At 39.4% G+C, this 26,072-nt stretch overlaps 1 long non-coding RNA gene across 3 annotated transcripts in view; it reads left to right on the top strand.

Moving 5' to 3' along the window:
• The first annotated feature begins 1,391 nt into the window (after positions 1 to 1,391).
• The window catches only part of LOC126504463 (uncharacterized), a 124,274-nt gene continuing 99,593 nt past the window's right edge, over positions 1,392 to 26,072 (top strand). For all 3 annotated transcript variants that reach the window (XR_007592612.1, XR_007592611.1, XR_007592613.1), the window contains exons 1-3: positions 1,392 to 3,104; positions 14,423 to 14,509; positions 24,367 to 24,456. This is a non-coding gene — a long non-coding RNA (uncharacterized lncRNA). The remainder of the gene's footprint in view (positions 3,105 to 14,422; positions 14,510 to 24,366; positions 24,457 to 26,072) is intronic.

Raw genomic sequence — 26,072 nt, 5'->3', positions numbered from 1 at the left:
AGCCAAAACAAATTTGAAAAAGAAGAAAGATGGGGAACTCGTGCTATCCATAGCAATCAAGATGACATCCACAGTAATCAGGATGATGTCGCACTGCTGGGCGAAAGCCCCTGAACAGAGGCCAGAAACAGGCATACTTCTTTAGTCCATGACACTGAGCAATCATGGCAAGGAGAGTCAGAGACTCCAGAATGCATTAGACCAACTTCTGTTGCTAATAACTGTTGGGAGAAGGGTCGCTTGTTTGTCTTGCCCCCCCCCCCCAGCCACTAAGTAACCACTCAGAAAACCATATTATTTGCAATACTGTTTGGCCAATAGCTTAAGCGTATTTCTGGCTAAACTCATATCTTAAACTAACCCATCTCTGTTATTCTGTATATTGCCGCGTGGCTGTGGCTTACCAGCTAAAGTTCCAACTGGCCTCTATCTCTGGTGGTGGCTCCATGGTGGCTCCCTGACTCCGCCCTCCTCCTCCCATGCTATATAGGTCAAGCCTGTTCTTTATTCATTAACCAGTAAAAGAAACGCATAGACAGAGACCTCCCACCCAAAATAACACATTGCCACAGATGAGATTAAATGCCTGAACTCACAGTTCCGGAGGTTTAAGGTCAAGGGACCTCATCTTATGATGACCTTCTGGTTGGTAGAATATCAAGACGGTGAAGAAATCTCAGGGTGAACGACAGAGAACCCATGTGTATATCTTCAACTGGCATCCCCCATTCTTTTTCGGGAGCCACCATAGCCAAAGTTCTACCTTGCTGACCTTGTCGAATCTAAGCACACTGCAAAGGCCTTACCTTTAAAAGTAAAAGTTTACAGCCTTTTTATGTCCTCCAATAGGGATTAAATGTCAACATGAGTTTTAGAACATACCGCATTCAAACCATAGCATGGAATGATTTTTGATAGCCACATTTTTTTAAAGAAAATCTTTCATATCTCAAAATACTAAAAATATCACCTCCAAATTATCACAGACCTAAATACAAGTATAAGCAATAAAGTTTCTTGAGAAAAGAAAACAAGGATGAGATTCTATTGATACTAGGTTTTGTCAAGACCTCTGGAATAGGAACCTCCCCCCCAAAAAAAAGAAATGCCAAAGGAAATTTTATATAGGATGTACCAAAATTAGTTTTCCTTTTTAAAGCACATTGTTAAGCATGAACAGCCAGCAAAGTATAAAAAAAAAAAAGGTGCTCACATACTTAACAAAGAACCCACATTCAGAATTGATAAGAAAGCAATGAACCTAGCTAAGCCTGGTAGTGCATGTCTAGAATTCCAGCACTCAGGAGGCAGAGACTGGTCACCTTTAGTTCTATGAGTTTGAGACCAGCTTGGACTATGTGAGACTCTGTCTCAAATAAACCACGAGAAAAAAAGAAGGAAGGAAAGTGAGGAGAAAGAGAAGGAGAGAAAATCCAATAAAAATGATGAGCTTGAACAGATACCTCAAAATGTAGGCAAGAGATGGCCTAGAAATATATTCATCAGCAAAGTGGGAATTAAGACTATAATGAAAAGTCATGAATATCCATTAGAATGGCCATAATTAAAATGATGGGAATTACAAAATGCTAATGAGGATGCTAGGTAACAGGAACCTTGCTGGAATGGAAAATGGCATAATCACTTAGAAGAAACTTTTGGTTTCTTAAAAAGTTAAAGCATATGATCCAGACATTCCATTCTAAGTATTTATACAAAAGAAACAGAAACATATGTTCATGCAATGACTTGTACACAAATATTTATATTAGCTCTGTGCACAATAACAGAACCTGGAAACACTCCATAGCAATTTTGTGCACAATTAGCAAAAAATGGAAGTAATCCAGGTGCTCCAACAGGTAATAGATAAACAGTGGAATTATTAGACAACAAAAAGAAACAAGTTTCTAATATATAGAATAAAATGAACTACCACCAAGAAATAAGTTTATAAAACAAAATGAACTACCACCAAGATCATTTTATGTTTAGTTTAAGAAACCTGAAGCATCTAGACGGTGGTGGCACATACCTTTATTCCCAGCACTCAGGAGGCAGAGGCAGGTGGATCTCTGTAAGTTCGAGGCCAACCTGGTCTACAAGAGCTAGTTCTAGGACAGGCTTTAAAACAACACAGAGAAACTCTGCCTTGAAAAAAGCAGTAGGAGAGAGAGAGAGAGAGAGAGAGAGAGAGAGAGAGAGAGAGAGAGAGAGAGGTGAAGACTGTGATCCCATTTCTATAAAATCTTACTCAATACAATAAGGTTACGACAGAAAAGCCATTCTGTGGTTCAAAGCAAATACATGAATAGCAATAGACTGGAGTCAAGAACAAACCCCTGGGGGTTTAAGAACAGTCTTCAGTTTGCTGTAGCAGTGATCTCATAGACACATGCGGAGCTGTGTGTATCACATGAAAGCAGCCACTCACTCACCAGGAATATTTCACTCCAGCTGATTTCTAAAGCAAAGTAAACTGTTGTGAGCTCACAGACTAATCTCTGGAATCGGGACCCAAGTTTTCCTAAATAACACAAATCCCCTTCCCAGACTCATGTAAGGGGAGATGTATCCCCATCTGTTGTCCTTTCCCTTCCATCCTGCATTTCATCCCACCTTGTCTTTCCTTCCCTTCTGCATCCCATGCCATCTAGTGTTCTAAGCTTCAAACAATGGCAGGCAAAAAGACCACTTCTAACTAGCACAGAATCTCCAGGTTCTGCTACAGCAACAAACATCTGTATCTGGGCTCAATGTGTCTTTTCTCTCAAAGCAGGCTGAGATAGCTGATCTTTGTTATGTACTTGACTGGACTTGGAAGCACAAAGAGAAGTAAGGCACACCTCTGGTATGTCTGGGGGGCATGTATATAGAAGACTGACTGAGACAGGAAGACCCAGCCTAATGTAGACAACACCATTTCATGGGCTGAGGCCCACATGGAATGTGAGGGAAGGACCATCAGAGGACCAGCCTCTTCCCCTTCATTCTGCTTTCTTGTAGGTCAAGAAATCAAGTGCTCTCCTCTGCCTCAAGCTTCCCCATCATGATATACTTCTGATGTTCAAGTTTAGTAACCATGGATTGAACTTTTTGAAATGGTGAGCAAAATAAATCTATACTCCTTTTTTTTCCTGTCAATTACTTTGTCAAAATAATGCAAAGTTAACTACCCCATTGCCTTGTATGTATGTTGGCGGAGGCTGTTCATTCTTTCTCAGCTGTCCAGACCTAAAATAATCACACAGAAACTGTACTGTTTGCAATACTGTTTGGTCAATAGCTTAAGCATATTTTTAGCTAGTCCTTATATCCTAAACTAGCCCATCTCCATTAATCTGTGTATCACCACCCTTGGCGGCTACATGGCTTCTCTTTCACACCACCTACTCTCTTGTTATATCTCTTCGAGCCTGGCTATATTCTGTTAAGCCATTGGCTGAAAGCAGCTTCTTTACTAGCCAATGGCAATAAAACATATTTATAACATACAGAGAGCAATTCCACATCACCTCCTCTTTTCTGTCTAAATAAAAAGAAAGGTTTTAACTTTAACATAGCAAGATTACATATAACAAAACAAGTATCAAGCAAAATTACAGTCACAGTATTTATATCTATTTAATCTTTATCATAACTAAAGAAAACTATAACTCTATTCTTCAACTCCATCAAACATCCCAGAAGGATATAATATTACCTAAATAGACAGGAAGTGCATTGTAAGCAACTTCCAAAACTCTAAAATTGACAGAGACATTTCACTGCCTGGACAGTCACCCGAAGTTCTTCTGTAACATTGGGGTACCCATCTTCAAGCTACTGGCCCATAGTATCCGGCAGACTTTTCCATAAAGCAGGAAATTTCAAAGACAGTTCCACCTATATTAGCATTTTGTCAGTCACTTTCTTCTGTGTCCTGCAGAATGGCAGACACTTTCATGTAGAAGAAACCCCAAAAGAAGATCTCACCTTCTACTTCAAGAGGATGATGGGCATCAAGGAGGCTCCTCATGGAGTTTGTTAGACATTTGGGCAAGAAATTTCTCTTGTCCAGACTGCTTGATGGACAAGAAACTTCTCTTGTCCAGATGCTTGATGATGAATTGGAAATGCAGGAACCACAGAAAAATGACTGCTAAACTTACCTAAAGAAAGTAAGACAGTCCTTTGGGGTTACTGCTTCATAAAAGAGTCTGCCAAACATTCTTCAGGATACAGAAGAAAGCGACTGATAAACTGCCAGTAGAGGCAAAAGAGTCTTTCAAAGTTCCTACTTCATGGAAAAGGAAATGGTTAAATTTAAGATATAAGAGCTAGCTAGAAAGATACCTAAGCTATTGGCCAAGCAGTGTTATAATTAATATAGTTTCCGTGTGACTATTTCAGGTCTGGGCAGATGGGAACGAACAAGCAGCCTCCACCTACATCCTTCCAGCAACTAGAAAATTTTCTATCAACATAATTTATATACCCAATAGTATTTTGACTAGTGTGTAGCAAATATTGCTGTAGGGCTTAAGTCCTGTTGCTCTTAAGTCTCATCCATATTGGCTGAGTCAGAGAAAGGACACCTCAGTGGGACTGGCAGTCTTGTTAAGTTCTACCTCCCACTGAAGGGCAGTCGGTATTGTTTATCAACTAAAGCACTGGAAAATTTAAATGTTATTGAATATGATTCTAGCATATTTAATTCCTACTAGTTCTCATCTGTTTCAGAAGTGTAATGAGAAGTCTCCAGATAACATTGTCAGGTTTCTAGAAGTATTACAAACCAGAAGCTGCCTGCATAGCTATATGAAGTTAAAAATGATTTCATTATATATACCATGTAAACACACAAAACTCCATTAGGGAACACTGTAAGACCTTTGCATTTTATTGATAATGTATGATCCAGAAATTCACAGAACACATCAGAGAAAAAAAATCAGGCTAGAAATGATACAAGCACAGATCAAATTCTTAATGGTACAGTTTAAGTACTTATGGAGTTTATATGATGGTGGATGCCTACAATTTCAGTACCTAGGAAGTGCAGGCAGGAAGTTCAGGAGTTCAAGGTGAATACTGAATATGCTGTGAGTTTGAGGCCAGCTTGAGCTATCTGAGACTCTATCTCAGGAAAACAAAAACAACCGAACACGGAGAATGAGATGCAAGACTTAAAACTTGGAGAAGACCATTCATGAAGAAAGAGTTAAGATAACAAAGCCTTTCCCCATGATTCTCAGGAGATATGAGATGGCTTACTTTAAGGCACACAGAGAAAGTTAGTTAGTTGTCTACAAAGTCTTATTATAAAAGGAAAGCAAGCCCTATGGTTTCCATTTCATAAAAGAATCTCTCCCAATATATAAGGAGCAAAGAGAGTGAGTGATTCACACACCAACTGGGAAACTTAGTGGGAAGAGGTTGGACAACCAAGAGCAAAAGGAACCTTTGGAAGAACACTAAGGTATCTGAATGTGCTCAAGGGATATGTCACAGATGTCAAGGGCGTGTTGGATTGGATGACCCTTACCATCTATTAACACAAGATTCCTGGTCATGTTTTTGATGAACAGACTTAAGTACTTCTATAAGGATGTCAAACAAACCATTCTTTACCAAATGTTTGTGCTAAAGATTCATTTGGAGTATATATATATATATATATATATATATGTCTCTCTTTACAAAAGAAATCCTGATTCCTGATTCACTGGAAATCTTTCCATGTTTTCTGAGGGTAATCCAGTGTCCAGTTTTGAGTTAGCCTCTTCTTGGCTTCACAAGGCATGAAGGAAACTCTCTCAGTTCTGCATACCAGTGTGACCCTTTCACTAAATCAGACAGGGAGTCTAATTTTACCATTCTCAAGGATCATCTGTTGGGAAATTCCTCCCAACAGAATTACTAGGAAACTCATGATCAGATTGAATTGTCTGCCTTCACAGGTCACCAACGGCAAGGACTGGCAGGCCTGCCCTGTGGATGCCTGGTTTGCGACTGTAGGAAATGCTAGTAACTTTGAGGGATTTGGTACTCTGCTCAGATCTGAATTTACACAGAATTTGTCTCAGCCAAGAGCTGGGGAACAACAGAAATGATGAGAGAGGTAAACAAATCCCTCAACCATAGACTCATCCCTGGAAGTTTTCCTCTAAGTCAGGTTAGGCTTTAAAATACAGTTTTCTGAGTAAAGGTTAGTTAAAAATGCACTCCTGGAGGGGTATGCTGAGCTTTTTTAAACACTCTTGGAATATGAAATCTAAGCTGTTAGCCTCAGTTTTTTTTTTTAATTTAAAGAACAGCAGCATACTTTCTAAATATGGTTCTATTGAAAAACATGTTTCTCGGGGGGCTGGAGAGATGGCTCAGAGGTTAAGAGCATTGTCTGCTCTTCCAAAGGTCCTGAGTTCAATTCCCGGCAACCACATGGTGGCTCACAACCATCTGTAATGGGGTCTGGTGCCCTCTTCTGGCCTGCAGGCATACACACAGACAGAATATTGTATACATAATAAATAAATAAATATTAAAAAAAAAAGAAAAGAAAAACATGTTTCTCACAGGTTCTTTGCCCATCATTAACTGTGGAAAGAGACAAAGTTTTTTCTTTAAGTGAGCAAGATTCTTTTAAAGGCCTTGGCCCTGACTGCTAGAGTGAAGGGAAAAAATGAACACATCGATGTCTGTTCTCATTTCTCTCCTTTCCGGTGGCTTCCCATCCTATGTCCCCATTGCAGTTCTAACTCATTCCGATCTTGTCTAGAAGCATATACATAGTTTTCAGCCAACAGTTATTGAATATATATAATGGTATCTAATTTTTGAACACAAGATCAAGTGACTTTTCTACCATGAACTAAATTAAAATGAAAACACACATCTAGAAAGAGAATTTCCATGTAGCATTTTTTTTGCAGTCTAATCTTCCCCTCTAAATCCTTTCCTCCACACCTTTTATTCAAGAGCTGACTACAGTCCATCACTTTGATTTCTTCATCATACTCTGAGCTGGACTTCCTCCGCACCTGACCCTTCAGTTCCAGGGACCACTGCATCCCTCCTGTGAATTTCATAGTTCCTCGAGAGCAAGTACACAGCTCAATATATCTGGTATATTCCGTGCTACATTTTAAGTTTACTGGGTTAGGTTAGGACAGCTCAAAAGTCATGTGTCCCCGCTAGCTGGCCCTTCTTCCATTGAAGGACCAAAGGCGGACCTGCTCTCATTCCCCAGGGGTTGCTGTAGTAGGCACTGCTTAGCTCCTATGTATGCAGAGACTTGATCTCCACTGTTGTTTCATTATCACCCAAAGGAGGGAGGGAAGGTTGACCACCCTCCCGGAGCACATATTTGGAATGTACAATGGCAATTGCAAAAATGTGTCTCTCCTTGCCAGGGACAACAGAAAATAGGCAACTGATTTTTAGTATCTGATTAGCTAGCTCACTAATAATTATGAGCTCTGTTTGGGGTATAAGAATCAGGTTTAAAAATTCAAGCTGAAACAGAAATTCTGTTTTAGTAGACAGAGATACAGCCTAAGCAGGGAGGGGGACATCTATCAAGCATTTGCAAAACATCTACATGTGTTCCCTTACAGACACAGTCTTTGGTAATAATTCTTATAATCTAATGGACACCAGCAACATAAGTCCCTGAATGAATAGCCTAAAAATAAATAACTTAGTAAGTTGTTTTAAAATTAAATAAATCCAAGATGTCGGATACACAACATTGTGTCTAGCGTACCAAAGCTGTTCACCACTTGCTGTCCACATATGACACTGTAGACACACTTGGTGTGCCACCTGGAATTTCAGATAGGCTTTCAGGAATAGGCTTGACTACTTGTGTTTTCGGAGCGCTTTGACAGAGCATGCATGCCCTGTGACGTGATAAACAAAGGCGTGCCAAACCAGGTGAGGAGCAGGTCAAGGCTGTTTCATGGGTCATGAGACTAACTAGGCATTCCCCACACACTGCCCTGCTTCCCCTCATCACAGAAGCTGGGGGTGAAAGCAAGCGTGTGGCACACCTGAGAAGTCATTCATATCAAAGGAAAGTTATTTCTATTACCACCTTTCTGCGAATGGTGTGCTTAGGAATGCCACAACATTGGGATGAATCCCGACAGGGAAAAAGCCTTTCCACAAAATGATCCTACCAGCTTTTGTTGACATTTCTGTGTACACCCTAGGTAGGATTGTGCCTTACTCTTTGTGTTTGTGTGTCCATGTGTGTATGGGCATGTGGAAGCTGAGGGACAACCTCAATTGTTACACCTCAAGTGTCATCTACACTGCTTTCTAAAACGGCGACTCTCACTGGCCTACGAGTCACATGGTAGACTAGCCTGGCTGGCCAACAAGCCCCAGGGATCCCCCCCCCGTTTCCACCTGCTAGGGATGGAGTTACATGTGTGAGCCACCTTGCCTGACTACTTCACATGGGTTCTAAAGACTGGACTTAAGCCTCTTTCCTTGCCAACCACGCTGTCTTCCCAGCACCTCTGCCCTATTCTGGATGAACAATCTTCACACTTGTCTCTTTCTATCTCTACTCATTCTAATAATATCATAGCATGGCAAAGGGCTATGTGAAGGTTGACATAGACCTCTTCCTATCTTGATGAGCGTCCAGTGTACAATGTCCTTCCAAAGAACTGCCCCCTCCCCCAAATAAAAAAAAGAAAACATTGCTACTTTTTCAAGTATCATGGTTGATACTACTCATCAAGAAAGGAAGGCTTTCCTTAAAATGACAGCTGTGACACCCATGTTCTCACAACAATTTCCCTATGCTTCTTCCAAAACTTATCAAAGCTGCCTCCTCCAACAGACAAAAACATTGAAACTTCTGTATGCACCCTCTCTCTAGCTAGGGTGTGGCCATGTAATATGGTTCAGCCTAATGATTTCTCGGAGACCACTAGGGAAGAAATACCTGGGAAAGACATTTCTTCCCTTCAGAAAGACAGGCAGATGTGTCTGCCTTTCATTTGGAGACATATATAGGAATGCCTAATCTAGTCATTTCAGAACCAAAATAATAATAATAACAAATGACAAATTCTAAAAGCAGAAACCAACATCTTGACAATGTCCCGACAGAAGGAGTAAAGGGAAACCGTGAGTCTTTTATGAGCCCTTTGCTGCAGACCTTCTGTTGGGTAAGCCCTATACTTCCTTTTGGTTTAAGCTGTTTTAACTGAGATCTCCTTACAGCACTAGGTATTTCTTGATCTAAGAGTTCCAGCCAGATGATAAAAACAAGTTTCAGTTCAAACTGATAGAGAGTGGGGGAAAGGAAGAAAAGGCAAACAATTGAAACATATACCCCCCCACTACGACTACCCCACCACCCCCACTTTACACTCTATACTAAAATTCCCACCATGGGAGCTGGATCATTTTTCCTACAAATAAATGTCAACTTCCTAATATGTCTAGGATTGTCAGATAAATACTCGGAATATATTCACGCAAACATTTTATTCATGATTTCTCAAAAATCCAAATTTTACTTTCCCGTTCAGAGTTACTATTTGATAAGCCTGACCTCTTTTAGTTAAGGTCTGTCCTATGATAAGCCCTGAGGATTCAACCATGCCTTACTTCAAGGACCTAATCTTCTTCAAAGCCCCTGTGATCCCACTCGACAGGCTGGGTGGAAATTCTCTGCCTCTAAGACCTCTAAGACTTTGATGTGACTGTATCTCATATGACCAGGGAAACTGGAGCCCGAGTAGGTCATGAGCTTCCCAAAGGCAAAGCTGGGGCCGTTTCCCACATCAGGTTCTTCTCAGTCTACATCTCTCCAGATGTCCTCTTGTTCTCCTAAGGTAGATTTTAATATTCTGGTAGTGAGTTATACTCTCGTCTGTGATCACAGCTTCACTGGAAATTCAAGAGCAGTGATGGCGGTGACTCACTACTGATGGAGTAATAGCAGACGCCATAGGCTTTCCACCTAGCTGTCTCTAGAAACTGCTATACGCTTCCAAGTCAAGACGTGAGATTTTACCTGTAAAATTATCTTACCTGTCTGTCTAAGTCTCTTATCTTGCATTATTGGTCCAAATAACATAATCCTAGAACTGAAGAAGATGGAGAACTTATTGAGTCAATTCTTCATACTTGGCTTTAGTGTAATGGATTTCCTTTTAGTCCTTTCTCGTGTTTACTTTAAGCCAAATCCCATTATCACAAATGAGATGAATTTCACTTTAGTAAAATTAATTCATTTATTAGATTAGATAGAGCATTAGATTATTTTTGAAGAAAATAACATGAAATTATAGGTTCAGTATCAATAGTATAAATTCAAGTGATTTTTGAAATTTCTTGTAACAGAAAGTAACTAAAACCCAGCTCTTAGATCTGGGCATCCTCAAGTGGGTATGTCCAGACATGGTGTGCCAGGTCCTTCCAAAGTCCACCAAGTGGAGTATGTAAGTGGTCACATTTTGTTCCTTTAATGAGAGGACACATACATTACCAAATCTTAACAGCTCTCCACCTCAACCTGCCCTTACCACAGTCACGGAAAGTGTGGAAACTGAAAAAAAAAAAAAAAAGTACTGTAGTGTTCACTTTTCCAGTTCTTCAGACTTCTAAAGTCATCCTTTGTTCCCTCCAAGCTACCTGCATTTGGCCTGTTGACAAAAGTCAAAAACTGTTCTCAAAGACAAGGTTTGGCACTTCTTGGAAGAGATGTTATTTGATATCACATACTCTGCTATGTGGGTGATTTGTTTTTTAAATGAATCCCATTGTCTGAAATCTTCATCAGCGCCCGGGAGACTCTTTTCTCATGGCAAGTGCTTCTGTGTTTGAAACGTTAGAACTTCAAGGTACCCTTGGTGCTTCCAGCTACTGGATGCTAGAGGCGGCCTCACCTGCCCAGGCATGTTGTCTGAATTGAGGTCACAGTGAGTCAAATAACATTCCACACATTTTTCTCCTCCTGAATTAAAGGGGGCAGCTTGAGTTTCCCTTGTTCCCATTGGTTAGAAATTCTGACTCAGACACCAAGAGAGCTCTCCAGTGCCAGAATGAACTGATTGTCACTCACATGACCTGGGTGAGGTGTGAATCCATCTCTCCTACCATTCGTACCCCTGCCCTTTAGCCAGCATGACTCAACACTTGAAAACTAGGCAACCTGACGGTGAATGTTCTACTTGACCTTTGATTTCAAAAGAGTGACCTGACTTCAATGACTTCAGCCTTGTCCATTTACTAACTAACAGAGAGGATTGAATTACACAAACAGAAATAATGCGTGAAACTAACAATTTAACCCAGGGCAGCTTTCTTAATTCTCTTCCGTATCCTTAATTTCTTGAAATTTTTACTTTAGATAATGTTCTGTCTTAGGGATTTCGTTTCTTGTTCTTGCCCAAGACTTGCTGGCCATTTGAAGGTGATTTTTGTTCTTTATCAGGCATGCACATTTATAAAAATCATTAAATAATTGCTAACAAAAAGCCTACTTGTTTTCCAGTTGTGAGGAGTTTCCTTTGAAAGCGATCGTGCCGCCAATCATTTCGAGTCATTGATAATCAGAATATACACAGAATGACTATGTGCAAGCTGCTCACCTGGGTGTGTTCTTTCTCAAGAAACTAAATGAAGGGAACATTTTCAATATACAGATGTTCTTTGAATGACATGGAAAACTCTCCTATTTACTACGATTATGTTAAGTTCAATGATGCATTTAATATACATCCTAATATAGCAGCACAACTCATAGTGGAAGGTGTGTAAGTGGAAGCCATTGAACTGTCTGGGCTCTAGGATCAGTTAGTATTGAAAGAATTAGGAGCACCTGGATCTATTCTTACTCCCTAAATTCTATGCCAGTGTTTTTACCACCAACAGTCATCCCCAAAAGATGACCAAATATGACAACTATCAGTTAAACCTAAAATGATTTAAGCATTGCTATCCTATCCAGCTTCCTTTCTCCTGGAATAGCTTATGAAGAGGATGTGCAATTTGGTTGAGTAAAAAGAATGTTTAGTTATTTATATAAGATATCATTGACATTTTATTGTAAGACTATAACCTGTGCTTTTGCTAATAGCACAGTTATTCAAGTGAGGACCCAACAAAGCTGTCCTTAGCTTATGCGGTTGCTACCTTTAGCATGATTATTACTCTTGGTACTACCTTTAACACGTGCCAAAAAAGTGGAACAGGCAACTCAGCTTTCTCAGATGCTGATCTTTCCAGTGAGGTCCATTTACCAACATCTTTAATTAATTAGTATTTAACTGGTGATTAAATACCCAGTTCAAGCAATTCTGATAGGCTCATGATGCCACCTAGTGGAAAATCTTTAAAATATCACCCCCCATTGGCCATTTTAATTTTCTAACCATCAAAACAGGCTTTAATCTTGAGGAGGTAGTCAGAGCTACTAACCAAAAATGATAGGTTAGGATCTCCAAACTGTCTAACAACTCTATGTAGCGTTTCTATCACTGACACCATCATAAAGGACATGAAGCATGAAGGACTTTAGTTTCCTCATCTGTTCACTGGATGGCTCCAGTGCTGTTGGAATTAAAGATATCTGCATAAAGGAGGGATTCAATGAACTTGAGCTCTTTAGGTCTATGGTTTCCATTGTTTTGTATATAAGTCTTTTACCATTCTGTTTAATTCTAACAGCTACTTTGTGATGATAGATGTAGTCATGATATGTTAATGAGAACTAAATGGCACAATAGTCAAATACAAGCAGAACGCTCAAACTCAGTCATGGCTTTTCAAAACTAAGAGTCCTGGACACTTTCCACAGACATGGAGTGATACTTCATGAGAAAGGAGAGCTTCTGTCGAAGGCACAGATGACTGAACACATGCTTACACATTAGTAACATGTAACTTCAGCAAACTTGAAAGTAGAACCATATGGGTACTTCAACCGATGGTAAGAAACATGTCCTAAAGTTCCGCAGTCATTCTTGAGAATAACAAAAAGCACATTAGGCAGAAAATTGATGTCATAATGGAAGGATCCAGACAGGAGCACTACCACAATTATAAAGCCCTGTGATGTCTCCAAATGATTTCCAGTAGTAGAGGCAGCATTTATGCCATTGGTACTATTAATTCAGCCATGTACTTGAATCCCAAATAAAATATGACATAGATTTACTCGGCTGGAGAGATGACTAAATGGTAAGGATGTTTGCTGCTCCTGCATAAGACTTGATTTGAATCATAGCATTCATGTCAATGGTTGTCCAGTGCCCGGGGACCCAGGGCATTTCCTGATCTCCAACAGTACTCACACAGTCCTCTGTCCACTCATACAGACACACACACGTGGAGACATAAAATTAGTAAAATAGATATTTAGAGGAGACAGACTTCTTTATACATAAATAATGCTTACTGGACAAAATTAACCTGAGAAACAAAGCAAACATGAGAGCTTATACAATAAATAGAAATTTGTGGGTGTTCATGTGTGCTCATATACATATACACATAGAGGGAGAATAACGTCCTATAAAATAGGAAAAACACTGGAAAAGAAAAATAAGAAAAAAATAATTAAGCTAAAAATGCTTAAGAACAACCCAAATCACAAATATACAGGTCTTATTAGTAAGAGTTGAATTTTACTAAAAGATTCTTATGATCTATTGAGATGACTATCATCTAATATATAATAAATACATCTATTACCTATTATATACGGCTAATATAACTGTGTGGCTAGTGCTAACCACACACAATTTTAAAGTGAAATGTTATGAAAATCGAAATGCATATTAAAATATTTCCAACAATTTATTTGAAATATTTTCTTCAATAAACCCTCATTTATATGCCAGTCTCGGTTCAATTACTTTTCTCTTCCTTAATATTCTCATTATTTAGAACATGTATCTCACCTTAGAACAATATACAAATTAGGGTTATTATCTTAGTAACTTTTAAGTTACTTTCTGCTCTTTCATGAGAGTATGGGAAGCATGAGAACATGAGCTCTGTTCTCCTAAGTGCACATTCTAGAAAGCAACACACTCAATAAACATTAATGAGCACGAGAGGGCACAGAGACAACTGAGGAAGACCCTCCAGCCATCATCTCTGACACCCTGATGTAAGCAGCCAATCAAGCACCCAGCTACCAAGTAGGGGCCCACATTGCCTGGTTTCAGTCAGTAGAGGAAAAAAGCAAGAAACTGTAACAAAAGTGGGAGGAAGAAAGCTGCCTATGCTGAAGCACAATTAATAAAAACTCAGAGAAATTGGGGTTTAACTTGAAGATCTGAAAAGCAAAACAGCCAGCTACTGGCTCTTTCCTCAACCTCAGTCTGAAATGGCGATCCTGCCTCCTGGAATCTCAGAAGGAGACTGTGTCTGAGAGTGGTCTTCCCCTTCTTATATTTCTCTCTAGGGCTGGAATTGAAGACATGTGCCACCATCACTAAAGGCATGCACTGCCCGGTTTCTATAGCAACTAGTGTGGCTACTGGGATTAAAGGTATGTATCATCATGGCTACTGAAATTAAATGTGCGTGTCATTGTGGCTACTGAGTTTAAAGGTGTGTGTTACCATAACCTGGTCTGTAAGGCTGACCAGTGGGACTGTTTTACTTTCAGATCTTCAGGCCGTCTTTATTTATTAAAATACAGTTGAAATGCCACTACACGATGTCATCCTTTCCCTAACTATAAGCAATGTGATGTAGAGAGAACTAGTTCTTGCTTTAGGGATGGAAAGGAATTAAATCTAGTCTTTAGACTTGAGTCCCAGGATCTGACTTGCTACAGCGAGGGCCAAACAGAACCCCATGACTGCTGCCTGCCTCTTGGTCAGTGACTATGGACTAAGCCTCTGGAACCTGATTAGGACTGAGTTTAGGGATGGGGTCGTGAAAGCAGACAGCAGAGGGAGCAAAACTTCTTCCACTAGGGAATGAGAAAGGATAGCTGTCCCACGGCCTTTGCCATGAAGCTTGGCGCCAACCCTGATGATATGAGATCTAGTGCCAGTCATTAACCGGAGTCTCCCCTGTGCTCATGAGGATCACGTAGAATGGATTTATTTTTTTAAAAAAATCACCAAGCACAACCAGAGCTTACAGATACAACTCCCAGACCTATCCATCATCATATAAAGACTTACATATCAGTGGTATGACTCGGCTTATTTTATAACATGGCCAGTGTTAGAGTGGGCCTGAGGTATATCGTATCTCGGATTGCATGGATCCTACAGCTATAAAAGTCAGGCACAACCCTCATTAGCATCATGTGTCTACACCCAACCTCAGGCGATATGATCATCCATCCTCAACTCATGCTCACATGTGGATGGTCTGGACAAGTCCCGGCTCTGAGTAGATGCTCATGTGTCACCACAAGGAGAGACTCGTGATCGACCATCATCACTGCTAACTAAAACTGAAGTTACAGCCATCGGGCTGAAAACATCATCTGCAGTGCTAAAATGGCAAAAGTGACCGATGACCCAGAAAATTGACAGTTTGTTTATAACTTCCAAAACGCAAGCATAAATGAAGTTAGATGGTGTATAATACTTAATTCCTGAATGTTCCAATGGTGTCACAAAACAGCAAGCATAAGAGCTTTCATGAAATTATTATCTAATAGTCAAAATTATTATCTAGTAGCCACTAAAAATTGATCATAGAGTAATGAGCATGGATGAGTTCTCATATAGATATGCAACAGCTTAACCCAAGTAAACTCAAAAAGCTTCAAGAAGAACACATAATGACTCAATAAGCTCATAGAAACTTAAGAGATAGAATTGAAAAACAAAAATCTTTGAGCTGAACAATAAACTAAGTGAAAGTTTGGGTGTAATAGAGAGCATCAAGAGCAGAATAATTAAATAGGAGAATAAGCTCCCCAAAAACTTTTAAAAATTTCTTGATACAATGAGATATCTGTATGCTTCTTAAATCTAGAGAAGATACTAATATGTAGCCACAAGAAGATCAAAAGTCACCACTCCTATTCAACTAACATACCCCATAATAAATAATCAAGCCCCAAACATAAGTAGTAAAGAGTAGATTCCTGAGAATAAAAAAGAAAAAGCATCAAGGCGAATGAACAAACTCACTGTACAGGGGTTGTCCCCAAGCATGGTGACTTGAGTTCAATGTCAGGTCCCACACGGTGAAAGAAGGGGCCTGACTCCTGACGGTTGTTCTCTGATCTCTACATGTGTGCACAAAAATAACTAAATACATAGAAAGAGAGTGAAGGGGGAGGGAAGAAGGGAAGAATGGAGGGAGGGAAAGGGGGATGGAGGGGGAAGGAAGAGGGAAATAGAGGAGTGTGAGCAACAATTACTGTCTGAGAGATTTAATTTGCTTAGAGTATAGTAATTTGCAGGAACATTCCATGGCAAGAGAAAATAGCACAGAATCTTCACAGTAGTAAAAAAAAAAAAAAAGTGGAAAGGCTAACCAAGTATACTATAGTTCATGTTGGAGAGACAAAGACATTTCCAGACAAAAGCTGAGAGAATCTATCTCCACTAGACCCAGGCCATCAGAAATTCTAAAGGTAGTTCTTCGAACAAAGACACAAAGGTAAAGGGAAAATAGAGGCAAACCTAGTTTTTTTAAGAATTGTTTTTATTGAGCTATATATCTCTTTTTATTGAGCTATATATTTTTCTACTTCCCATGTAGATTAGATCCACATATGTATCTCTTAGGCTCCTCTTTGCTGTATAGGTTCTCTGGAATTGTGAATTGTAGGATGATTTTTTTTGTTTTATGTCTAAAAGTGTAAATCAAAGGACAAATTCAACAAGACAAAATAGCAGCCTACAAAATGGGAAAAGATCTTCACCAACCCCACATTGGGCAGAGGACTGATCTCTAAAATATACAAAGAACTCAAGAAATTGGTCATCAAAAAAAAACAAATAATCCAATTTAAAAAAAAATGGAGTACAGATCTAAACAGAGAACTCTCAACAGAAGAATCCTAAATGGCTGAAAGACACTTAAGGAAATGTTCAATGTCCTTAGACATCAGAGAAATGCCAAACAACTCTAAGATTCCATCTTAGACCTGTAAGAGTGGCCAAGATCAAAAACACTGATGACAACTTATGCTGGAGAGGCTGTGGGATAAAGGGAACACACTCCATTGCTGGTGTACAGCTGCTTTGGATGTCATTATGGCAAGTTCTCAGAAAATTAGCAAACTCACATTTAATAATAACAGAATAATTCAAAATGTCTTAACAGAAATGTGAAGCATAAACCACTCACATCTTTAGTATGAAGAACAAAAATAAAAATAATAGTAACTACATTAATAAATATATCTCATATATAGCACAGAAGATGGGGCCTCAATAATTTTAAGTGTGGGGTCAGGAATGAAGTCTATAGTAGAGGACTTGCCCATCATTTGCAAGCCCCTGGATTCAGATTTCACCACCAAAAGAATAAAATGTTAAAATGTGAGAATTGAAGCACAAATATAAAATGTTTTATTAGTATTTTCTCCTTCATTATCTTTGTTCTAATCATTGTAACATTATGCTGCACAAATTTAAGAATATTTTTCTGTAATCAAGATGTTCATGTAAATCTCTTCATATCTGTTGGGAAAATGTAGTCATGGTTCATTTGTATTTTAATAAAAAAAGCTTGCCTGAAGATCAGAGAGCAAAATAGCCCCGCTGGTCAACCTTACAGACCAGGCAGTGGTGACACAGACCTTTTTTCCTGGTACCCACACTAGTTTGCCATAGAAACTAGGCAGTGGTGATGTATACCTCTAATCCCAGCACTATAAAGGATTTAAAAATGAATGGAGACAACTCTCAGACCCAGTCTCACTCTGAGATTCCTGGAGGAAGAATCGCCGTTTCATACTGAGGTAGAGGTAAGAGCCAGTGACTGGCTGTTTTGCTTTTCTGACCTTCAGTTTGAACCCCAATATCTGTTCCTGAGCTTTTATTAATTGTGCTACATTTGAATAAAAATAATAAACAGGAACCACTGATACAAGAAAATTACTATATTAAACTTAGAACCCAAATTACAAAATACTTGTGATTCCTTGCCTACATCACTTCAGAAGTAAGTAGATTAACTTCTTATATTAATATATACAAAGAGATGAATGGCTAAAATTGTAAGACCAACTAAATGTTGCTCATTTTGACCTCTAAGGAAATGTATAGGCTGAGTGTACTGTATGAAATCAGTACTTCACACAAGGAGTCCAGTAAGAGCCAGAGTGACCATACTGCTATGAAGTGGACTTTAAATCTAAAGCACTGAAACGAGGAACAGAGGTCACAATATAATGATAAAAAGATCAGTTCAGCAAGAGAAAACAGTCACAGTATAAACACCCAGGGCTAGGGCACACAAATATATAAAAACACACACATGAATGCACTTAAAGAGAAATAGACTCTTATACAGTCATAGTAGAGGCATTAAGACCCCATCTTCCAGTGGTGTACAGACCACCCAAACTTAATTGCAGCCTAGATAAAATGAACCTGACAGCTCCAGAACATTCCTTCCAACAGCTGCTAACTACACACTCCTCTCAAAAGTACATTTTCTAAGCTAGATCATATGATAGACCACAAAAGACTTAATTTTAAAAAACAAAAAAATCACACTCAATATCGATTAAACACAAAGCAATAAAGAACAGAAATCCACATCAAGAAGAACGTCCATCAAAGTTCCTGGGTCTAACAGTCAATAACACTGCTATATGACACCAGGGGAAAAATTTAAAATCAAGAAAGTCATCTCATTTACAATACTACAACATGTGCAGGAATAAATTTAATCGAAGTCAGCAAAGGTCTCTACAATGTACATTTTAGAATGAATTGGAGAGAAAAAAAAACAAGAATCAATATTTCTAAAATACCTGTGCTCCAAAAGTAATGTCTAAAATCAATACAATTATTCTTAAAAATCTTTATAACATTCATGGAACTAGAAAAATCCTAAAAATGATATAAAACCCTTTAAGAAACAAAAACCAGGTTTGAGAGATGACTCGGTGGCTAAGAGCACTGACTGATCTTACAGAGGACCTAGGTTCAATTCCCAGGACACACATGGCAGCTCACAACCGTTTGTAATCCCAGGATCCAACATCCTCACACATACATACAGATAAAAAAAAACAATAAAATAAAATAAAATTTAAAAAGAAACAAAAACCAGAACAAATATCCAATGATAGTTTCGGCTTTCAAGAAAAATAAACAGGCAGTCCATGCCTAGATGCTGAGTTAGGGGAATTTGAGGTTCTGGCCAGCCTGAGCTACAGAGTCAAGAATCAATATTTCTTGTCATAGGTTTTAATGTCAAAACTTCTTTCCTTCAATTCTTTAAGTTTTAGGTTTTTTTTTTTTTTTCAAGACATCTGCTCAGTCTTCCATCCTTACTGTGGTCCAAATGGCTGCAAGGTTTCCAGGCCACACAGTCCCTGGCTGCAGCTCAGGACGCCAGGATTACTTCCTCCCCCATTTCTGTCCCTAGAAAGCTGTCTTTGTATACCACACTTGGTACTATTTTGAACATCACTCTGAACCACCTTAGCATTTAGATCCATTGACGAATTCATCATTGTAGAGACTGGTCCATAAGGTTAAAATTCACCAAGAGTCAGAGGTCAAATAAACTCTACCAATGACATGGATATGCTGAATAATGTCTTTGAATCTGGAACTTAAGCTGAGATTTTTAAAGCATTTTCCTATTGCTTCTACACATCATGTCCCTCTTTCATCCAAGGAAATTCAGATTTCTCATCTTCATTGCTATAAGGATATGGCAGGGCATAGAAATTAAAAGTCTTAACATATGATTAGCTAGAATGAATGTCTCCCTGAAGTAGGAGAATAAAAGTATATGAGAAAGAAGGCACATGGGATAGAATCAATCAAGACAGCCTCTGGTTATGTCAAAAGGAAGGAAGAGGGGGAGAGAAGGAGGGAACAAGGGAGGAAAGAAGGGAAGAAGGAAAGAAGGGAGAAGGAAGGAAACGGGAGGGAGGGAGGGAAAGAAAGAAGAAATATAAGTAATAGGAATTCTACCTATTGACACAATCAAGAATGGAGTGACCCAGGGTTGTTTTCCATCTTCCTTCCCAAACACAGGATGCCCAGGGACAAGGCTAGAGCTCCCCGGCTCTAGGATAATGAAGGAACCCATTGTGGAAATGCTTGTGGGGTGAAATGTACCTTAGGAAGCTTCACTCAGGCTTTTCTTGTGGCCCCCAAAAGGGGTGGGGACAATGGGATGGTTTTCTAAGCGATAAGAGAGGCTCAAGACACGGATCTGGAGATCCCTTGCCATCATTGACAGTAATCCTTACAACTAAGCACTGGATAAAGTCAAGACTATTTCAGACAGGGCCTGGCATTGATGGTACCCTGGAAGGTGGTACCTGAGATCCTCAATGGTGTGGCGACAACCAAAAAGTGCCAGGTGGGGAAAGCAAGAATGAAATACTTTTTTTTCTACTCCAAATAAAAGATTAGAGCAATTTAGGTCCATTATAGAGAAGTAGAAGTAAATATACTACACGGACGAGATCCATACTCATTATTTTTATATGCCAATCAACAGGCAGACTCTGCGAAGACAACTGACCAATGGTAACAGAGGCAGATCTTCTTTATGCCGCTATTTTATGCTAATGAGAAACTATACAATATAGTGCTTAACGGTTCAGACTCTTTAGGACTGTCTGAAGGTGAACCAGGGTAGGGCACACTCGTGTGGGGACCACACCACCCAATGGTAAAGGCGGAGAACAGCCCAAGAATAATGATGATGATGATGATGATGATGATGATGATGATGATGATGATGATGATGCAGGCTCAGACGCACAGGTTCAGGGATCCAAATCAAATGCAGCAGATGAAGGGCCAGCCTAGCTGTGAGCCAGAAGGGGGCCAGAGATCCCAAATATTGAGAGCAGAGGTAGGTCAGGCTACAAGGTAGCACAGGGCTGTGAAACTCAATGTTCACCGGCACATAAAGAGCTAGTTGAGAAAACTGTCATAAATGACCCCTCTGGGAGTGGAAGGAACCACCATAGTTCTCACACACAAATAATGAGGACTAACTCTCCTTGAAAGAAATGTGACATGGAAAACAAAGAACCTCACCCAATCACCCTGACTCCTGGTGTGCGAGGCCCACCACTAAAACAAAAGGAACATAAAAACCAAGGCATCTCTCCTCTCAAGACTACAAATCCCCTAGTAATAGCTCCAACCAGAGTAACTTGGATGAAGTTCCAGCCAGCAAAGTCCAAAGAATGACTATAAATGTGTTCAAAGAACTCAGCGCAGAGTGAATATTTTCCATCCAAAGGCAATCAGCTGAATAGAGTAAAGGAGTCAATTCAGGATATGAAAGATGGAATTTAATGAAGAGACAGAAGTATTGAAGGAAAGCCAGACTGCTATGAGGGAAATGAAATTTTCAAGAAGCTAAATATAATTTCAGTGGAGAAGTTCACCAATAGAGTGGAGCATGGGACAATATCAGGGTGTGGAGACAAGGAGAGGTGATGGCTCAGTCAGATCAAGGCTAAACTTCTCAAGATGTATGAATGGAATCTGGAGGACTCTTGGGATTACAACCACAATGAGACACCACTGTAGACCTTAGGCTTAGGTTCGAAAAAAAAAAGTTGACAGCGTCAAATAATAGGGTGAGTGCAGAGAAACTGGAATTACCATATAGTGATGAAAGCTCAAAATGGTACAGAACATTTGAAAACAAAAATGAAAGAAGCATTTGTCATGTAATCCAAAGTCCACTTCTGCACATTTTCCCAAAACACATGAAACTATATCTATTAAAAGAACTGTATCTTAAAATCAGGGGCAGCCCAAATAGCTATCATTCATTGACTGATACACCTATACTGTATAATTCTATCCAGCAGAAAAGGGAAACACACATACACACAAAAACACAGGTACATTGCCAGCTTATATGCCTCTTAGCAGTGCAATGAGTGACTAATCCAGATACAAAACTAGGTCCTGTATAGTTCCATTAGAGAGCATTCTAGAATAGACAAAACTAGATTGAATCAGGATCATGACAGTCAGAACTCTGGTAGGAGGGAAGGGGTTGACTATAAAGGCCAGTACAGAGGAACGTTTCAGATTTTTTTGAGCAGGCTCTCACACTGGCATGTTACTCACTACAGAGTCCAGGCTTTTCTCATACTCATGGCAATCCTCCTGCCTCAGTCTCTTAAGTACTAGCATCAAATACATGAACCATGAAACTCTACTTAGAAAAACTTGATGAGCCCAAGGAAATGTTTCTCATATGCTGATTGTGGTGCTTACATGTAGTGTTTAAAAACACTAGCTACTCTAGGACATACACACACACACAAATTATAAAGGAAGAGATACTGAGAAAATATGCTTACAGCTTCCTCTCAAGAGCCAATAGGCATTGTCTCCAACACACTCCAGCCCCTCCCACCTTCTTAAAGTTTGTATGCAAGAAGGCAAGCGTTTTTTATGTAAGAGTTTTTCTCTTAATATGTAATTATTAGTTTTTAGATATGATTTGTCTTTAACTTTATATTCTTATATATTAGGTATATATTAGATTATAATATATTAGGTATATTATAAAATTGATCATTTTTCATTAAAAACCAATTTGTAATTTTAAATATGAAAAGAAAGGCAAGAGAGGTATAAGATAACAAATATATGTCTTGATATATAACATGAGACACTGTCTTACTTTACTTTCTGTTGTTGTGATAAAGACCATGGCCATTAGCAACTTAGGGATGAAAGAGTTAATTTCATCTTACAGTTTACATAAAGTTCATCAAAAAGAAAAGTCAGGACCTGAATCCAAAACCATGGAAGAATGCTACTACTTTACTGACTTGCTGCCCCTAGCTTGCTCAGTCTGATTTCTTATATAGCCCAGGACCGCTTGCCCAAAAATGCCACCACCCACAGGAGCCTAGACCTCCCTTCAACATCAATCATTAATCAAGAAAATGCCCCCACAGGCCAATCTGATGGAGGCATTTTCTCAATGGAGGGTCCTGCTTCCCAAATGCCTCTAGCTTGTGTCAAGTTGATGAAAGAGTTAACCTAAACGTACTCAACATAATTTGTGTTTGCTAGTAATTCCATCCGTCTGCACACTCAGTTGGTGGTATGGGAAGAGAGCTGTACGTACTCATTCCTCTGCTGTCAAAGGTGTGTCACGGTTTGAGTATGAAAAGTCCCCCCAACACCTGGCAGGCTTATTTTAGGAACTGGTAAAAGCTTAAATCACTGGTCCTCAACCTGTGGGTTGCAATCCCTCTGAGAAACCTCTATCTCAAAAAAAATTTACATTATGATTCATAACAGTAGCAAAATTATAATTATGAAGTAGCAACAAAAATAATTTTATGTTTGCGGGTCACGCAACATGAGGAACTGTGTTAAAGGATCGCAGGATTAAGAAAGTTGAGAACCAGTACTTTAGGCATTGAGGTTGGTCAGAAGAAATAGGTCCCTGGAGTGTGCTTTTGAAGAATTCAAAGGCCGTATCTGGTCCTCCCCTGTCACTTTGCTTTCTGACTTCCGTAGTAAACGGAACACCTCTGCTTACCCATGCTCTTCTATTATGGTGGACCCAAACCATCAACCGAGAGAATTCCTCCTTCTCTTCTGCTAAAACTCTGTCTGGTATTTCGTGGCAGTGACAGAAAAGCAGACCTGCACGAGGTCCTTCTGGGAAATACTTTGCAAAGCACTACCATAATAAAACACTTATTAATCTCCTGCAAGTGCTCAGCATTCTGCGCATGTCAAAGGCCTTGCCTGAGTAGATGCCTGGAGGAACAGTGGCTCTGGTTTGCTTTCTTTGAAGCTCCTGTTAATGCAATTGCTCCATTTGACTTTCTGTAGTTGTCTTAGGGAATTTCTGCAGGCATTTGCCTCGAGTCCTTTTCAGAGAGATCAAAATTTACTGTGGATCTATTTTTAGTATTTTCCCCTCATCATTCTTACTGTAGGACAAAAGAGCAGAAATTTTAAAAGTTAACTGTGATCAAGGTCATATCCCCAAGTTACCCAGTAGCACAGTTAAGAAATGAAAGCAAGATTTGGCATGCTCAGAAGGAATGAGATTGTGACCAACTTGTTACCTGGTTCGGAAGGGGGACATCTTAAGTCCAAGTCTTAGGTGTATAAGTGGGTGGCTGTTATTAGGGGAAGTACTTAGCATAATTAAGCCTCAGTACCCACCTCATATGAGCTGAGAAGGCCATGACCTCTATCTTTGCTTTTCAAACTCTAACAGCACCACAGTGCCCACCGCTGGGAACAAGAGTGAAGAGAGGTGCCTGGTCCCTCTACACCCAGTTCAACCATGGTGGGTTTTCTTCTAATTGTAAGTACTGAGGCCATAGAGGTATTTTTATTAAAATAATTATATATACACATACGTATCTATGTCATGTTTAATAAAAACCCAGGAACAGAAACTGGGGTTCAACCTGAAGGTCAGAAAAGTAAAATAGCCAACCACTGGCTCTTACCTCTTACTTTGGTCTGAAATAGCAATCCTGCCTCCAGAATTGTGTCTGAGAGCTGTTTCCTCCCATTTTATAATCCTCTCTAGGGCTGGAATTAAAGGTGTACACCACTATCTCCCGGTTTCTATGGCAAACTAGTGCGGTTACTGAGATTAAAGGTGTTTGTCACCACTGCCTGGTCTGTAAGGCTGACCAATGGAGCTGTTTTACTCTCTGATCTTCAGGCAAGTATTATTTATTAAAATAAAAATGAAATATCACTACATATAATGCTTTATATATTAGATCATTAAAGTTCTTAAATCTCATAAGAACTACTTCCCCCCACACATACACTAGATTCACAGTTAGATTCAAAATGTTTGTGCATTTTAGGCAGACCTACAATCAGTAATAACTCTGATTTCTAAATAATATAACTCAAACTTGGTGTAAAAGGAAGAGTTACATCAGTAATTCACTCCAGGGAAACTCATATTTAGTATTCGCCACACTTGCATCATTATAAAGCCTGCAGAAGTGACATCAAGTTTTCAAAAACAATCCAGTGGTTTCTCCTCTTTTAAAATGAAGTGATCCCTCACTCGTCTCAGCGAGTTCCAGATCTCTCCATTTCTCTCAGATGTTTTATCCTTGTGGTCTGTGAAAAAAGAATGCAATAGAAGGGCATAGGCTCCATCATGCAGAGAATGGAGTAAGGCCTAAGGGCTCTGCTTTGGGAGAACTAGACAACACACAGGGTTTCTCTGGGACTTTTAAGCTCATTATATAGGCTTTTTTTTCTCCTCTAAAAACATCAATTAGTGTATGTGTGCATCTATGTGCACATGCACATGTACACATGAGTACATGTGTGTGAATGTGGTATATGTGCCTTGGTGTATACAGATGAAGCAGAGGAAACCCCAGGTATTGGTCTAACACTTTACCTTGTTTGAGACAGGGTTTGTTGTTCTTCTACTGCCTATGTCAGGCTAGCTTTCAGGGCTTCTCCTGTCCCCATTGCCCTTCTTGCTATGTAGGAAGGTGGTGATTACAGATGCTGGTGCCCTGCTCCCAGTTTTTACAAGGGTGCTGCAGTTCAAATGCCGATTCTCATACTTGCATGGCACCATTTTTACCCACAGAGCCGTCTCCCTAAAGACTGTTCCTTAAGGCTAGTCAGTCCCTTGTTTTTCAGTTGGATGTTATTTAATTTTCATCTCGGAAAGCAACTGTATCTATGTATTAAGCAAAATGTTAATCTTCTAAACAAAAGCTTCTACTCCTTCCGAATTCAGTCTGTGACTAATTCAAGTGGGCATGACTTTCCCTACTTGGAACACTTTCATCTTATATGCAGATGTATGCTCAGTTTCTGGACTCTTTTTCTCCTTCACTAATGGCATTTTATATGCCAGCCAACTCACATTAATATTAAAAAATGGATGAATTCCTACTTCTCAGAGAAAGTAAAATCTGTTTATTTCTT

The sequence above is a fragment of the Alexandromys fortis genome, unplaced genomic scaffold (genome assembly GCF_014885135.2).
Source record: "Alexandromys fortis isolate MF-2015 unplaced genomic scaffold, M_Fortis_MF-2015_v1.1 scaffold_55, whole genome shotgun sequence".
NCBI classification, from domain to species: domain Eukaryota; kingdom Metazoa; phylum Chordata; class Mammalia; order Rodentia; family Cricetidae; genus Alexandromys; species Alexandromys fortis.
Note: the sequence above shows the minus strand (reverse complement) of the source record. Positions and strands in the feature narration are given on the sequence as shown.